Source organism: Gymnoscopelus microlampas, assembly GCF_963454915.1.
Source record: "Gymnoscopelus microlampas genome assembly, chromosome: 4".
Lineage (NCBI taxonomy): Eukaryota > Metazoa > Chordata > Actinopteri > Myctophiformes > Myctophidae > Gymnoscopelus > Gymnoscopelus microlampas.
In genome coordinates, this window is record NC_139941.1 from 1,416,355 (window position 1) to 1,434,976 (window position 18,622).

General features: G+C 40.8%; 1 protein-coding gene across 2 annotated transcripts in view; it reads left to right on the plus strand.

Annotated features, from left to right (window-relative positions):
• Nucleotides 1-18,622, plus strand: part of parp8 (poly (ADP-ribose) polymerase family, member 8) — a 117,153-nt gene that overhangs the window by 11,250 nt on the left and 87,281 nt on the right. The window lies entirely within an intron of this gene.

The window sequence follows — 18,622 nt, forward strand, 5'->3', positions numbered from 1 at the left end:
CCGTCCGTCCGTCCGTCCGTCCGTCCGTCCGTCCGTCCGTCCGTCCGTCCGTCCGTCCGTCCGTCCGTCCGTCCGTCTGTTGTGACAGGAATATTACCAAGTAGTCTGCATCACATGTACAATGATCTCTAATAAGCAGAGGTGGAAAAAGTACTCACATGTTTTACTTAAGTAAAAGTATTAATACCTACAGTATATTACAAGTAAAAAGTAAGGTATTCAAAATTTACTTGAGTAAAAGTATAAAAGTATTGGTATCAAAATGTACTTAAAGCACCAAAAGTAAAAGTACTCATTGTGCAGAATGTCCCATTTCACAAGTTCAAAATGTATACAAATCTTTTGAAAATAGCAGATCTACAAGCTCACAATGCGTCACATTGCGACACATTGTGAGCTTGTAGATATGCTATTTTCAAAAGATTTGTATACATTTTCAAATGGCAGAAATACACATAGGGCTGAAGTGTTTAATATGTTTTGTGATAATAATCAGTTGAGCTATTTAATTTAGTTTGACTCAGTTCCACAGATAAACATTGTGAAAATAGCCGATCTACAACTACTCAGTAATTTGGTCAATGTGTGACAATTATCACCCTCCCCGCCCGGGCTTCCCTTCCCAGAACACGAGCCGAATTTCAGTGGTGTGAAGTAGCTAAGTACATTTACTCAAGTACTGTAATAAAGTACAACTTTGAGGTCCTTTTACTTCACTGGAGTATTTCCAATTTTCAGTACTTTTACTTCTCAAAGGCAAATATTATACTTTTACTCCACTACAATTATTTGAAAACTTTAGTTACTAGTTACTTTGCAGATATAAACTTTCTGGACTTTTACTTGTAACAGAATACGTCTACATTGCAGTATTGATACTTTTACTTAAGTAAAACATTTGAGTACATTCTACACCACTGCCAAATTGTATTCGTATATAGACGCTCGACAATGCACGACTGTGGATTCGAACCGACAACCTCCGTGGCGGTGGGCAGGGCACTTTACCAACTGCGCCACCCGAGTGCCTAGATATGTTCCAATGTTCAATGCCAAAAACATGTTTAATCATTTATCGCAATTATTTGCGTGACAATTAATCATGAACTGAAATGTCACGAGTGGTGTCTGGACTATCACGCACCGTGTGCTTCCATTCTGCTTGACATTTACAACAATTTGGCCGTGTATCGTGCCGACCCATTAGCAGCCTTGTCCAGATAAAAGGCCACTATTAATTTAGATAGGCCTCCTAGGGCATAGGGTTCCCAACCTTTCACTACATCATAGCCTGATTAGTACCAGAGGAGTGGGCGGGGTCTATGGTCTGGAGTGGATCATAAACCTTTTCATGTCAAAGTGACCCTCAAAATGATGATGTATTTGACTGCGGAGACTGGTTGTCTTATTTTCAAGGACCCCCATAACTCTCAGAGTTACACACCCACCATAAGGGGCCATTTGGGAAACAAAATGGAGTGTTTCTAGTGACCAGAACAGAGCCTTCATTAGTATCATTGGTAACACCTGTGAAGGAAGTAAGAAGAGGCCAAACTTTTCTCCAAAATGGCTGCTGTGCATAGAGCCTATTTGTAAATAAACCAGTGATACACATCCTTTAGTGGATGCATGGGTTAAAGTTCTCAGTCGCCTTGACTGATTTCAGTCATTTGGACTATAGAAGCCAGCATGTCTTCTATGGAAGCATGTTGCGCAGCGGAAATAGTCAATCTACAAGCTCTCAATGCGTCGCAGAGCTTGTAGATCGGCTATTTTCGGTTATTATTTTAAGATTAGAGCATTTGAAGTGGTCAAACTAGCAATTATGTTTAAAACGGTTTCCATAAAACGGTCTCGGATATTTCATAAAAGCAAAGGTTAAACCTCAGTCTGTGATTTATTCACTAGTATGTAGCTCAGTAGGAACAATAATCACTAAAACATCATTATTTGACATTTTGTGTTAATTGTGTGCGTATATTCGCATAATCGCCGGTGTGTAATGACCTTAAATCTTTAAAAAATCATAACTCATATCTTTGCTTCTGGGGGTCCCTGGAACAAAATATTTTGAGATGGGGGCCCATGGACTAATACATATAATTTCGGAGCACTTTTTAATACTTTTCATTGGTTCAATAATGTTTTAACCAACGCACAGATGTAAAGGGTGTTCAATAGCACTGATTTATGGAAAAAAATGCAAACGCGGAAAATTTGAGTTAGCTGGTTTCTGCCGCACAGCAACAAATCCTTCTTTTAAGCCCATATTTGCTTCAACTGTTTTAAATGTTTGAATCAATCATTTAACATCCAGGAGACGTACGTCTGATTAATGATGAGGATGCATGGTGAGGGATACTTGAGCTTTATTAAACACAATTTAATCAGAAGTATTTTCCATCATTTTGTGTAACCTGGCCAACGGTTTCCCCTCTTAATCAACAGCACTTGTCGGTACCGGCCTATAAGAGGCCATCAGATTAGAGGTCAACAGCTCCATTCCACTCACAGCACCCTGTATTAATCTGTCTTTTATAATATATCTTCATTCTTTAAGACCTTTATTATTCACACACATCTATCTATCCGTCCGTCCGTCCACTGTAATGACCACACCGCCCACTTCACTCTGGGTGTGATTTTTTTTAGGTACTTTGACTTTACTGGAGTATTTCCAATTGTCTATACTTGTACTTCTACTCCACTACTGGAGTATTTCCAATTGTCTATACTTGTACTTCTACTCCACTACATCTCAGAGGCAAATATTTTACTTTTATTCCACTACAATTATTTGAAAACTTTAGTTACTAGTTACTTTATTATTAGATTATAAAACATATATTAATCACTTTAGCCCTATTTTATACCTAGGCTATATGAAAATAGCCGATCTACAATGCTTTAACTTTTTGGTACTTTTAAGTACATTTTGATACGAATGCTTTCAAGCACATTTTTAATTCCGGACTTTTACTTGTAACAGAGTACTTCTACATTGCAGTATAGATACTTTTACTTAAGTAAAACATTTGAGTACTTTTTCCACCTCATCATACTGTAGGAGTTAACACACGAGCCAGGCACTCTCTCTGAAACTCTCTTAAAGAGAGTATTAGACTGACTGTGGTTGTTTCTTTCATTTTCCTTTATTTATTCAGGGAAGCCTGTTGAGAGCAAGCTCTCTTTTTCAAGGACGCCCTGATGACAGCATATAAGATACAATACATACACAATGAAAAACAACAACAACATTTGAATCATATTACAGTGTCACAGATGTCAAATAAACAGAGTTACATGAAGCAGGTGCAGTCACTATGTAGTGTGTCATTGAGAAGCACCCTAAATGTCTCAATTGAGACCAATCGCACCAGTTTCAGAGAATCCTGAAGTTTGTTCCATTTGTGTGGAGCATAATACATGAAAGCAGTCTTTTCTTGTTCACTGCTCTTACGAGGACTGGTATATATAATGTGGGTTTGTGAACGTGTTGAATGACCTCTAACCTTAGGTTTCAGAAGCGAGGATAGGTACAAAGGAAGCTTTCCACACAAGGCCTTATAAATAAATAAAATACAATGTTGCTCTCTACGCACAGTGAGAGATGGCCAACCCACTTTATCATATAGAATACAGTGATGGGTGAGATAATCATCCCCAGTAATAAAACGCAGGGCACTGTGGTAGACTGCATCAAGAGGCTTCAGTGTGGAGAGTGAATTATGCATATACAATATATCCCCATAGTCAAAAACAACAACAATATCAGACTGTGGTTTGTCACTGTCAGAGTTACAAACTTGTTAAGGTCAATTTAGAACCCCCTAAAGCAGGGGTCTTCAACGTTTTCAGCCCAAGGACCCCCTAACTGAAAGAGAGATGAAGCAGGGACCCCCACTACATACTGTATACAATTGTATTTTCATAGATTTCATAGACCAACACCAAACTCTTTGCCAAAAATAGCAGATTTACAAGCTCACAACGCCTCACGCTGCGAGGCGTTGTGAGCTTGTAGATCTGCTATTTTTGGCTTAAGTTCTCCTCAGAATAGGGATATAGGGTTCAAGTGGTTAATGTAAAAACATATATCCAATCACACAACGATTTGGCGGCCCCCTTGTAGTAACTCTGAGGACCCCCTAGGGGTCCCGGACCCCCTGTTGAAGACCCCTGCCCTAAAGCAAGGGTCTTAAACAGGAGTCCCAGGAACCCTATGGGGTCCTCAGAGTTACTACAGAGGGGGGGGGCAAATCATTGTGTGATAGGGACTTTATTTTAGCTAGCCACACATATGCATCATGGAAGGGAACCGAGTGGAACTCTTCACAGGGTTAATTAAAATCGTAATAACACGATTGGGGCTGCAGTGGCTCAGGGGTAGAGTGGCCGGTAGAGCGGCCGGGTGGCAACCGTGAGGTTTCCAGTTTGATCCCGGGCTCCCCCAGAAGAACTACTGTCGAAGTGTCCTTGAGCAAGACGCTGAACCCATAATTGCTCCCGATGAGCAGGTTGGGGCCTTGCATGGTTTCCTCTGCCATCGGTGTGTGAATGTAATGCACAGTCTATGTAAAGCGCTTTGGATAAAAGCGCTATATAAATGCACCATTTATGATTGTCAGACTTTTCCAGACGACAAATTCATTTGTACATTACATTTCTTAAAAGGGCTTGACAGGTAGGTACCCCCAAGTTAACAAGCAGCTGGCTGGTGCTGTGCCATCTTGGTACCCTCACCAGCAACCGTAAGGCATCGTTGTTTGCAACTTTTCGTTTTTGCATGCTGCTAGCCTTATAGTTACTCCACAGGTGAGCCGTATACAACGGTGTCCAGAATGCTTTAAAAAGTGATACCTGTCCTTGGCGCAAGTAGCACAGATAACATGGAATCTGGTAAGACACCACGATTAAGGAAACCAGTAAGACATAGATAGAGCAAGAAGAGGAGCAAGCTTAAGACTGGCATATTTTAAAGACGGGGTGCCGTGATTTTCAGTGATCCCCCCCCCCCCCCCCCCCTAAAACATAATCATCAGGTATTATGGTTATACTAGGAGGAAGATTTTTTTTCAAAAAAGTGTACAGAAATTGTTAAAATTATGTTTTTATGTGGACACGCCTCCAGTTCATTAAGTATACCTGGTTCTCACCTTAGCACCTCCTCCACCACCTTAGCACCACCCACCTGTCCTAGTCCCTCCTCCTCCTCATGCCCACACCTGTTGTGTTATGATAATGAGGGGGAGGGTAAGTTTTTACTATGCCACTAAAGCGCTGTTTCTCTATTGGCACGTTTGCCCCTCAAGGTTTCAGCCTCCAGGAAGAAACTCCAAATAGTCAGAGAAGACATAAAACACCATAAAACCACCACCGGGGGGCTTAATGAAGTTCTATCAACCTCATCGACACATGAAAAACAGAAAAAGTGCAGAAACATGGCACCTGCTCTTTAAGTGTTCAGCTGAGATGTGATCCGGGCCACAAGCTTTGTTATTTTCTCTAGTCATTATAGTGTTGTAGACTTCCTCTGATCTAACTGTCACGTTATCAGTGGAGTCAACCTTTTCAACCACAAATGTATCACTTTTGACACGGTTGAACAACTCGTGATAGTGTTGTTGCCACAGTTCTGCAATGTTTGCCTGACCCACACACTCCTTCAATGGAAGACGGTAAGGGGGTTTTACAGCTGTTTATGACTTTGACCTCTCGCCAGAAATCATAGCAACTGTTGTTGCGCAGCTTTCTGGCAAGTGAGTCAGCCCTCATTGTGTCCTCATTTTTTTTATAGCAGTGGACAGCATACGGACAGCAAGCGGACAACATATTTATATTTGACATTCGTCCTATTCTGGGGGGAACATTAGCCGAAAATAGCAGATCGGCTATTGTCGGTGAAGAGGTTTGGTGTACAGGGAAAAAAGAGCAGACCAAGTACCGAGCTAAAGGTGAAGTTTACAAAGTATTGAGGGTTTAAGTCGATAAATATCTGGAAACACATTTAACGTTTGTAGGGTCCCTGCTTCTCAGCTAAGGGGTCTTTGGGCTGAAAAACGTTGAAGACACCTGCCCTAAAGCAGTGGTGTAAAGTAACTAAGTACATTTACTCAAGTAGAAATTTGAGGTACTTTTACTTTACTGGAGTTTTTTCAATTTTCAGTACTTTTACTTCTACTCCACTACATCTCAGAGACAAATATTGTACTTTTACTCCACCACAATGATTAGAAAACTTTAGTTACTAGTTACTTTGTAGATTTGGATTATTATTACAAAACATACATTACCCACTTCAGCCCTATATACATATTTGAAAATAGCCGATCTACAAGCTCACAAAACGGAGTAGCTTGCAGGGCATTCTGTCCCAATAACCAGTGACGCACCTGTCACTCACTTTCAAGACACTCCCATACAACAGCTACAACCAGTTGCTCTATCTTAAGCACCATGTCGCTTCCTGAGTCTTGGGACTGTCCGCCTTCCACTCACCCGATTGGACAGAGGAGGAAAATCAGCATAGAGCGCATAAACGCAAGGTGTGCGCGACATGCGGAAAGATGCGCAAGACCATCAAACCAAGCCATTCTCATTGAAAAAGCATTGGCAGATTCCGCAACATATATAGGTCAAATAAAAGTGTGGTGTGACCGTGCCCTTACAAGTATAAAGGCCTGTGTTCAAAATGTTACTTGAGTAAAAGTACAAAAGTATTGGTATCAAAATAGACTTTAAGTACCAAAAGTAAAAGTACTAAAATGTTTGAAAATACCAGATCTACAAGCTCACAATGTGTCGCGATGCGACACGTTGTGAGCTTGTAGATCGGCTATTTTCAAATGGCCTATGTAGAAGATAGGGCTAAAGTGGTTATTGGCATTTTATAATATAATAATTTATATATGCAAAGTAACTAGTAACTAAAGTTTTCAAATAATTGTAGTGGAGTAAAAGCAAACTATTGGTTCTGCTCGAAACTAACAGGGTTTTTTCAGTTCAACCGACTGATGACAAATTCAATTTTCCAACGCTGGTCGTTGCTCAGCGGCGTTTCTGGTTAAACCATTAAGACATGGAGCGTATCTGTGTCACTTTTTGATTTGAGCTAAAAAAGCATTATTTTACACATTGGCTATTCAAAAATAGCAGATCTATACAAGCTCATAGCGCGGCACCGAGTGCCACGCTATGAGCTTGTAGATCTGCTATTTTTAAAGCATTTTGAAAATGTGTGCAAATCTTTGAATATATGTTGTTTTAAAGGGAACATTTTTAACTTGAATCTTTACTTCTGGGGGTCCCTGGAACAAAATATTTTGAGATTGGGGTCCGCGGCCAAATACATATAATGTTGGGGGTCCTTGACGTGAAAAAGGTTGAGCACCACTGATATAGAAACATACGTTTTTTCAGAATACTGTTGGGATTTATAGAAGACATTTGTAGAATCGGCTTCAGGTCTTAATTGGTCTTAACGGTGATGAGTGACGACATGGGAACAAGGGCGATAATTTGTCACAACGAACCAGATGCTTGTCAACAAGAAGTGTTGGTGCTGCCCACAGTGCCCACAGTGCCCAGGGCCAGGTGGCAAAGACCAAAAGAAGTGTTGGTGCCGCCCACAGTGCCCACAGTGCCCAGGGCCAGATGAAGTGTTGGTGCTGCCCACAGTGCCCAGGGCCGGGTGGCAAACACCAAATGACATTCCTGACAAAAATGACGAGAAGCAGATCTCCATGCAGCCTCATCTTGTTCTGCTTCGTGTCTGTTTTGTCTACACATTGATTTGAATGCTCATTTTGTGCTGCAGCTATCGAATATTTTTGTTATCGGGTATGCTACCGAATATTCCATCGATTAATGGAGTAATTGGATAAAACATAATTTTGCTTAATCAAAGAGCAATTATAAACATACAAGGGATGATAAGACCTTAATAATTAAGCACTTGATAATTAACAACCCAATTTGTTTCCTTTTGATAAAAATCTACATCTCGAAATAACTACTGATGTAGAAGGCATTTGTAGAATTGATCTCAGGTCTTAAAGAGGTGGTGCCATGGTTTTGCTCCAGTTCTAGGCAACACAGTATACGGGGGGGACTTTGTTCTCATTTCCACACAACAGCTCTGTGTTTTAATTACATAGTTCAATGTTTAAAATGAGTGGTATTCTCCTTTAAGGGGTTAAATGCATAGTTGTTTTAAAAAGAAAGAAAGATACAGGTCTTGAGCTCTTCAGAAAGCAGGATGTGGGTTATGTGGTACAGACATGGTCACATGCACACCGGTGACAAAGACTTTATTGTCACATGTTTCCTACTTTCAATTTGTGGACAGCTGGTGCTCCTGTGCACCTCGTTTGAGGATTTACTCAAGTACTGTACTTAAGTGTTTTTACTTTACTGGAGTATTTAAACATTTCAGTACTTTTACTTCTACTCCACTACATCTCAGAGCTACGACAAGTACATTTTGAATTCCGGACTTGTACTTGTATTCCTACATTGCAGTATTGATACTTTCGCTCAGGGACACCTTCAGTGGTGGAAAAAGTACTCAGTTTTGTTTTACTTAACCCTTTAAGGCCGGGAAGGGAACGCATGTGTGTCATTTTTAGATTTCTTTGGCTATTCAAAAATAGCAGATACACAAGCTCATAGCGCGGCACGAGTGCCGCGCTATGAGCTTGTAGATCTGCAATTGTTTAGAAAAATCTTGAAGATTTGTGCAAATCATTTTTAACTCAAATCGTTGCTTCTGGGGGTCCCTGGAACAAAATATTTATAAGATGGGAGGGGGTCCGCGGACAAATACATATTATTTTGGGGGTCCTTGACATGAAAACAGTTTGAAAACCATTGAAAATTTAGCAACATAAGTAAAAAAAAAAGAAAAAAAAAGAAAAAATGAACTGTTAGGATTTAGAAGACATTTGTAAAATCCCAAGAAGCAAAGATTTGAGTTAAAAACTTTCGCTTTAAAAAAGTATATATATATTCAAACTAAAGATTTGCACACATTTTCACGATAAAAAAAAAAAATAGCAGATCTGCAAGCTCGTAGCGCGGCACTCGGTGCCACGCTATGAGCTTGTATATCTGCTATTTTTGAATAGCCAAAGAAATCTTAGAATGACACAGATGCGTTCCCGGTCTTAAAGGGTTAATGAAGACGCTCAACCCATAACTACCCTCTCTCCAAAAACTGAATTTCCCTCATGGGATGAAATCGGTCTAATTAAAACTGCGCTTATTTTCACCTTCAAAAACTGAGTGGACATTTCCTCCAAATGAAAAGCATGCTGTAGCTCTGTGTTGGAAAGGCTTTGTTGGTTGCTAATGAATACAATCTGCACTGAGTTTGTCTTGCCAAAAGCACTGTTGTCGGGGCAGTTACACAACTAGTGGAACTGGGGAATTTTTTAGGTCTATTCATTTAAAGTTTTATGTTTTATGCTGAGGAATCTGCCTCTACAGCAAGTCCACTGTCTAATGGCTGCATGTACACTTAAAACCACGCACGCACGCACGCACGCACGCACGCACACATTCAGCTTGAAGCTGGTCTTAACTGTGGCGCAGCAGTTACAGTACTTCTCAAACTTTTTGGTGTCAAGGACCCCCAAATTGATATGTGTTTGGCCACAGTTTGTTTATCTGCTACATTATGTCACATTATGAATGCTGCTCCCATAGACTTTACCAAGCTTTCCCTTCATGCGCGGAGACATCGGTTTCGTCACTAGACACTGTTTCAGCTGGAAGTGAAATTCACCATTCTAGTGAATGCAGCAGCCAAGAGGGCGGGCCAAAGAGTACACCTTCCGTATGTCACTGATCACATGACCCCAACAATCAATTCTCCAGTTGTAGACGACATAGAATGGGGGGGGGGGGGCTTCCACACAACAGCTCTAAGGTATATTATGACATGGTTCAATGTTGAGAATGAGTGGCAATTCCCCTTTAAGGCCAATGGGCCTCATTCAGCAATAAATTCGTAAGTTGTCTTCTTAAATTTCTTCCTAAGTGAATTCCTAAGAGAAGTCGAGTCAGATTCATGAAGCGTTCTTAAATGGCAGAATTGTTCGTAACTTATGTTCTTTTGATGATGAATCCCAGTCCTCGTAACTTGAAGGGGTGTGCCAGTTCATCCAAATTACCATAGGTAGCCGCCCCACCAATCCCCATATAAGGCATGACTGCATGGCCCTGCCTGCAGTCACACCTGTGTGTGATTGCTGCTCACAGACATCACAGGAAATCACACAGAAATAAAGTTGAGAGAATGAAGTAAAGAATACCTAAACTAAAGTCTAAAGATGCTTGAACACCAGACTCCAAACATAAAAATAAATAAATCAATAATAGTTCTGTGGAGGTACTTCTGAAGTGAACAGCAAATTATTTTATTTAATTAATTAATGTATTTTTATTATTTCTCTCATATTAATCAACATATCACCACTAGACATCAATGTAAATTTGCTGAAATTAGCATGATATCCATATCTCATGTTCAGTAGTAGCGTTAGTAGTGGATATAAAACATTTTATTACTCAAAGCTGGTGGGTGGATATGGAAGGTAGCAGCTGCTTGGTATGTAATGGGGTGGAAATAGGGGTGTGGTGGGTGGTATGGTGATGCAAGGAGGGGTGTAGGGGGCTGTGTGGGGGGTATGGGGATGGGTGTGACGGGTGGGTATAGGGGGGCTTTCGGGTAAGAAGGGGACGGGAAAATGGGGGTATGGCGAATGTCGGGGATATGGGGGTGGGGGTATGGGGGGCGGCGATGAGGGTGAGGGGATGAGGGTGGGTTGGGTGGGGGGTTATGGGGTGGGTATGGGGCTTGGGCTTCAACTCAACCGGGTTCCTCGTTTGCTGTGGACCCCCTGGAACTCCCTCAAGGACCCCTGGGGGTCCCCAGACCACACTTTTGAGAACATTTTTTGCTCTAAAGATAAAAATATTATTGTAATTTAAATCACATGTTATACAACTGTAGAATTGAAGAAACTTCGAGAATTAATTATTTTTGCACAAATATGTCACACTTAAGAACTCAAAGGCCACCCTAAGAGTGCTCTCTAGTATGCGTAGATTTCTTCTTAACTTAAGAACAAATCACAGCTAAGAAAACATTTGTGAATGCCAAAATCTCTTAAAAAACTTCTTAAGTGGGTCTAAGAACAAATTTGTTCGTAAGTACGGTTCATGAATCGGGCCCAATGTGCCCATGGCATACCTCCCATAGGCCACCTCATTGGTGTATTTGTGGTCTGGGTATTTATGAAAAAATGTGAACTCAAACAGGGCTCTGACTTGCTCCCTGACAGTGACCTAACTAACGTAATCAAAATATAGGTAATGGTCTATACAGGACAGGGGGTCTACAATATTCTTCAGGTCAAGGACACGTAGCTGAGAGAGAGAGAGAGATGAAGCAGGACCCCCCCACTATCATCAGTGTTGTGTTAATTGAAGTTTTGTACTTGTTTATACGTATAATGGTTTATGATAATTAAACGTTAACTCTCTCAGTGCTAAGCCCCGAGTTATCCCGAGTTTTTTCTGAATACCCTCCCTGCCAGAACGAGAATTCCCGAGTTTTAACTTTTTACTGTGATCACGCTATTCTGTTTATTTTTCATCATCACTTTCGCTTCTTGATTTCTTCAGACTCACTGGGTTCCGGTTTCATGACGCAGATTCCGTTTCCGGTTCTCATTTTTTTCCCCCGGTCATTTTCGGCCAGAATAGGGAAAAACACGTTTTTTCACACGGTATAAAAAACTAACGGAGAGCTCCACTTCTATTTTCTATAGTCTGGGTGACGATCAGTCATCGGCGTCGTGTATCACATCGTATTTAAGGCCAATCAAAAATTGTCGAAAACGTCACATCCGGTTTATGACGTATACACTGTTTGAGCCGTGCGGAGGGGGTCGAACGAGTCAGCGAGTGATTGAGGTGTCAATCTATTGCTCTCTGCTGGCCGATCTGTGGTATGTGTTTAAAAACGCAGAAAGACAAACTATTTGAAAATGAAATTACAAAATAACAAAAAAAAAACACGAAAATCGCTGGCACTGGGGGAGTACTTTATGAAAATACTCTGGCAGTCAAAGCGTTAATGTGTATTTTAACCTTTTAAACCCTCAATACTTCGTAAACTTGACCGTTGACTCTGTACTTGGTCTGCTCTTTTCCCCTCTACACCAAATCTCTTCGCTGGAAATCTACAAGCTCACAACGTGTCGCAAGCACGACGCGTTGTGAGCTTGTAGATTGGCTATTTTCAGCGAATGTTCACCCCAGAATAGGGATGAATGCTACTGTTCAAGATTTGTAGTAACTCTGAGGACCCCCTGTTGAAGACCCATTGTCTAGGACCCCAAAATCTGCCATCGGTCAGACTCTCGCATGCAGCAGGCTTAACTTAGATCAAACTGGAAAGGTTTCTGCCAGGTCAGGTAGGTTATTGCGGCCTCCTGGTGGCGCTATAACAGGCCAATGTGAAAAGGGTGGCATTTCTTCCTCGGCCTAGTGGAAATATGCGTGCAAAATTTCACGTAAATTGCAAGCTGCGTTCATGATTTGAAGCATTTTGTTCAAAACGAACCAAGCCTGCAAACTTTGGAAGCCAATCTTAGCCAATCAGGATGGAATATGGTACATCGGACAGATCCGTGTTGATCACATGACTATAGAGATACTGTGTACCGATTTGCGAGATGTTTGGACAAAATCTGTTGCAGAAAATGGGTTTTGCAAAAATCGGCCTCCTGGTGGCGCTATAACGTGCCAATCTGAAAGTTTCGGGGCAGAGGTATCCAGGGAGTGTGTGTGCACAGTTTCGCAGCGACCGGGCCAACGGTGCCGGAGATTACCTGTTCACAGACAGACACACGGACACACCGACGGACAGGGTGCAAAAAACATAGTCTCTGCCATGCCTTTCGGCCTGACGGAGACAATCAACAATAAGATGAGGAAAGTATGGTCGAAAATCTAACTCGAGGAGGTTCCTCTTGCAAACGTACTGCTTTCAGTTGAAAAAGGGAAGAGGGTGAGGTCTGCGGTTCTGCTGACTAAAGTATGTTGGTGTAACTTCTATTATGTGCTTCCAGAAATACATTATTTATATGGAGTATAGGAGCAGTGGTCGACACATTGTGAGCTTGTAGATTGGCTATTTTCAAATGGCCGAAATGTATATAGGGCTGAAGTGGTTAATGGTTAAGGTTTTGTATTAATAATTTAAAAGAAACTAGCAACTAAAGTTTTCAAATAATTGTGTAAAAGTACAATATTTGCCTCTGAGATGGAAATACTCCAGTAAAGTAAAAGATACCTCAAAATTGTACGTAAGTACAGTACTTGAGCAAATGTACTTAGTTGCTTTACACCACTGTATTAGCCCATACAGTGTCATGTGCTTCCAGAAATACAATATGTATATGGAGTAGGAGCATCTTGAGCATGTGGACACACTGGACATGACATTTAACACAGCTATTTTCAGGGGTCTTCAGGCCAAGGACCCCCACTATTGTATACAATTGTGTTGCAGATTAACCTTTTTCATAGATAGCTTCATAGACTTGTTTGACAGCACTGTCATCAGTGTTGTGTCAATTAAGGTGTGTTTGCACATGGTCTTTTCTGTGCTGGTTTCCTTTCAATGTGTATTTCAGACATTTAACCACTTAAATCACATGGCCCGGGGGCCACACTTAAAGTGGGTCATGATTGTATGTTTGCAATTGTAACAGCTGAAATCAATAATATATCAGTATTCCGATATTAACCTGCGGGCCACATTAAGTTAATTACTTCAGTCTGTATTATTAGTTTAATGACTTTTTTATGTCCAATGTATTTGTATTTAAGTTCATGAAGTTAACTTAAGTATAACTAAATGCATTTGAAATGTAAAAGGATTCAGGATTCCAATTAAAAAATAACAAAAAATAATTCAGGATTCCAATTCCAAAAATAGCTGATCTACAAGCTACTTTTGTATGACATACTAGAATGGCAAAGTACGGCATTAATGTACAAAAAAAACAAGCTGATACATAGAGATAAGAGGTGTCTGCCAGACAGCAACAATATGCAATGTGGCCCTCTGGAGTGCGTGTGGAAATATAGTGGCCCTCTCCATCATCAAAGTTGCCCACCACTGAAGTTAAACTCACTTAAATATTTACTAAACTTGGCTCTGTACTTGGTCTGCTCTTTTCCCCTTCTACACACCAAACCTCTTCTCCGAAAAGTAGCCGATCTACGCGTTGTGCTGTGATACGTTGTGAGCATAGATTGACTATTTTGGGTGTTCCAATCATACAACGATTTGGTGGCCCCCTGTATTCATTTTGAGGAACCCCTAGGGCAAGGGTTCCCAAACCTTTCAGGCTGCGACCCCCCCAAAATAATCATATTTGAACTGGGGACCCTCCACCCTGACAAGCACTTGGAATTGTAGGAGTTGAGGCATTACATTTAGTTTGACTCGGTTCCACAGATGAATATTGTGAAAATAGACCAACTACAAGCTCACAACGCCTCGCACAGCGAGGTGTTGTGAGCTTGTAGATCGGCTATTTTCACAATGTTTGCCTCTTCCTTATGTAATATTTGACAATTTGGACATTTTGGTATTAAAAAGGTCTTAAAAGTCCTTAACTTGTCACTTTAGAAATGTGCAGATACCCTGTATATACTGTATGTTGGTTTGTTTACTGTTGAAAACAATGTTGCACACTGAGCTAATCATCCCAAAACTCCCAGTTGGGGAACCACTGCCCTGGGGGTCCCGGACCCCCTGATGAAGACCCATGGTTTAGAGCTAAAGTGAGCTATAGGTGCATATGGACGTAGAATTGCTGATGACCAGAAACAGAAGTTGCTTTGAGGTGTTTAGGGTTGTGCAGCTGCATCCACACAGCTGCATGGCCAACGTGCATGCACACACACACACACACACACACACACACACACACACACACACACACACACACACACACACACACACACACACACATGCACACAACGTGCACACCTGTTTGTCAGCACTCTTTGATGTGAGCCTCATCTCCGATGACTCATTATTCATGCATTCAGTTGGAACGGCTGACCAGCAGCACACAGTATAAGGCCACTATACAGTTTTTTTGTTATAGGTTATATATAGGTTATTTTTAAATAGGCTCTATGCACAGCAGCCATATTGTGAAGACATTCACAGGTGTTACCAATGATACTAATGAAGGCTCTGTTCCATTCTGGTCAAACAGAGTCAGGGTGCTGATGTTGTGCGTGTTGGCTCACTGGAAACACTCTACACCAGTGGGTCTAAAATGTGATTCCTTAAGGGGTTTCCAAATGACCCTTAAATTTACGGGTGTGTAACTCTGAGAGTGTACAAATGGAACCAAATGGACCCGTACACTCTCAGAGTTATGGGGGTCGTGGACATTGAAAGATCTGAGAACCACTGCGCTACACTAAATGGAACAGAGCCTTCATTAGTATCATTGGTAACACCTGTGAAGGAAGTGATAATATGGCTGCTGTGCATAGAGCCTATTGAGTCTATATAGGAAGGAAGTGACAGTTCATAGGAATGGCCTGTAGTTTCGCTGTTTTACCCCTGCTGGTGTCAGAAGAAATAACTCTCAATGCAAGTGGGTGGGTTTTTGACGAACTTTAGACTTGATTTCATTACCTTAATAAACGTTGTCATAAATATATACTCTATGATATGAAAATCATAAATATTTGTGATCATCTTAGAATGTATATATATTTTTAAAGCGAACATTTTTTACTCAAATCTTTGCTTCTGGGGGGGGACAACATTTTGGGTGGTCCTTGACATGAAAAAAGTTTGAGAACCACTGGTATTATAGCAGCATAATAAAAAAAACTGTTAGGATTTAGAAGCCATTTGTAGCATTCCCCCAGAAGCAAAGATTTGAGTTAAAAACGCTTTAAAAAACATGTATATTTTCAAGATAAAAAAAAGCAGATCTACAAGCTCATAGCACGGCACTCGGTGCCGCGCTATGAGCTTGTAGGTCTGCTATTTTTGAAAAGCCAAAAAAAATCTAAAAATGACACCGACGCGTTCCCGGTCTTGCGTTAAGTAGTCGAGCTGAATGCCAGTAATCTTTAATCTGCCAGTAATCCAGTTTACGTGTACATGTTTTTCCACACTCATGTTTACAAACCAGTCCACCACGAGCGTAACAATTGTACTCAATATTGAATGACCCACATTCGTTTGAGGCATAATGCAAGTAGACTTATTCCATTGTGTCCATGCAGCTACTGTACACACCCCAGCAGTGGTTTAAAGTAACCAAGTACATTTACTCAAGTACTGTACTCCCAAGTACAATTTTGAGGTACTTTTACTTTACTGGGGTATTTCCGATTGTCTATACTTCTACTTCTACTCCACTTCATCTCAGAGGCAAATTTTATACCTAGGCTATTTGAAAATAGCCGATCTACAAGCTCACAACGCGTCGCATCGCAACACGTTGTGAGCTTGTAGATCTGATATTTTCAAACATTTTAGCACTTTTACTTTCGGTGCTTGAAGTATATTTTGATGCCAATACTTTTGTACTTTTACTCAAGTAACATGTTTAACACAGGCTTTTTTACTTGTAACAGAGTATTTTTATATTGTGGTATTGCTACTTTTACTTGAGTAAAATATCTGATTACTTCTTCCACCACTGTTTGAGGCATATGTCAAGTAGAGTTATTCCATTGTCTCCATGCAGCAACACACCCCAGACACCACCACCTTGAATGGTTCAGCCCCATGTTGGCTCCTTAACGCTCTTTCATTATGGAATCATTTTCTTCGACATGCACGTCCCAATGCTGTATATAGCAAGGGTTCCCAAACGTTTTAGGCTGCGACCCCGCAAAATAATCATATTTGAACTGGGGACTCCCCCACCCTGACAAGCACTTGTAGGCAACATTTAGTTTGACTCGGTTCCACAGATAAACATTGTGAAAATAGCCGGTCTACAAGCTCACAACGCCTCGCACCGCGAGGCGTTGTGAGCTTGTAGACCGGCTATTTTCACAATGTGAGCCTCTTTCTTGCGTAATACTTGACAATTTGGCAAATTTGGTATTAAAAAGGTCTTAAAGTCGTTTAAAGTCTTAAAGTCGTTTAAAAGGTCTTAAAATTGTCACTTTATAAATGTGCAGATACCCTGTATACTGTATGTTGGTTTGTTTGCTGTTGAGTGAGAAAACAATGTTGCACATTAAGCTAATCAACTGGGGACCCCACACAATAATTTTGGGACGCCCTTGGGGGTCCCGACCCCCAGTTTGGGAAACACTGCTGTGTGGTGTACTTGATATTTGATGACATTTTACATTCTGTGACCCAAAATGCCTTCATTAAGCTCTTTTAAACATACATTTGTATGTAACTATTCGCAGGGTTTCCGTTAATGGTGTGTTTAGCTAATGAGAACCGCTAAGCCTAACACTGCGTGATTGTCTTTCCAGTATTACCCATATGGCTTCTAAGACTATACTGTAAGACTATATTGTAGGCAGTGGTGGAAAGTAACTAAGTACATTTACTCAAGTGCTGTACTTAAGTACAATTTTGAGGAGTTTTTACTTTACTGGAGTATTTCCAGTTTTCAGTACTTTTACTTCTACTCCACTACATCTCAGAGGCAAATATTATACTTTTACTCCACTACAAGTATTTGAATACTTTAGTTACTAGTTACTTTGTAGATTTTGATTATTATTACAAAACATACAGTAACCACTTCAGCCCTATATAGATTTCGGCCATTTGAAAATAGCCGATCTACAAGCTCACAATGCGTAGATCGGCTATTTTCAAAAGATGTTTATACAGTAGCCTCCAAAACTTATGAAATGGTACATTTTGCAGACTGAGTACCTTCTACTTTTGGTACTTTAAGTATAATTTGATACCAATACTTTTGTACTTTTACTCAAGCAGATTTTGAATTCCGGACTTCTGCTTGTAACAGAGTACTTCTACATTGCAGTATTGATACTTTTACTTAAGTAAAAAAATGTGAGTACCCTTTTCCACCACTGACTATTGGTGTTCCCACACCCACACTTTCTGATACGAACGATAAAGCCATCACGCGTTTTTTTGCACTCACAATAGCAAATGACAGAACTTTGAAATGGCAATTCTACTGAAATGCCTCAATCATACCTTGCTGTGCGATGCTGTTGCGTGCCGAGAATAGGAGGATCTATAGATCTACTCATTTTGACACGCATCGTACACGGTATAAATGAGGCTTTATATGCACCACGGAGCACTCGCTCCATTCCGCCATGACAGTCCCTAATAATGTCACTGCGTGAGGTGCTGAGTCCTCCAAGCTGCTGTGATTAGGATTTCAATGAAGCGTGCAGTCGTGTACCGAATACTGTAGACAGAGGAACCAAAGTGAACTAACTAATCAAACTCGTTTTGCCACTAAGTAACACTGTACTCCACTCATTAGAGGTCTGTACGCTGACAAATACATGCATACAGAAACATGGCAATACATGGCAATTATACACA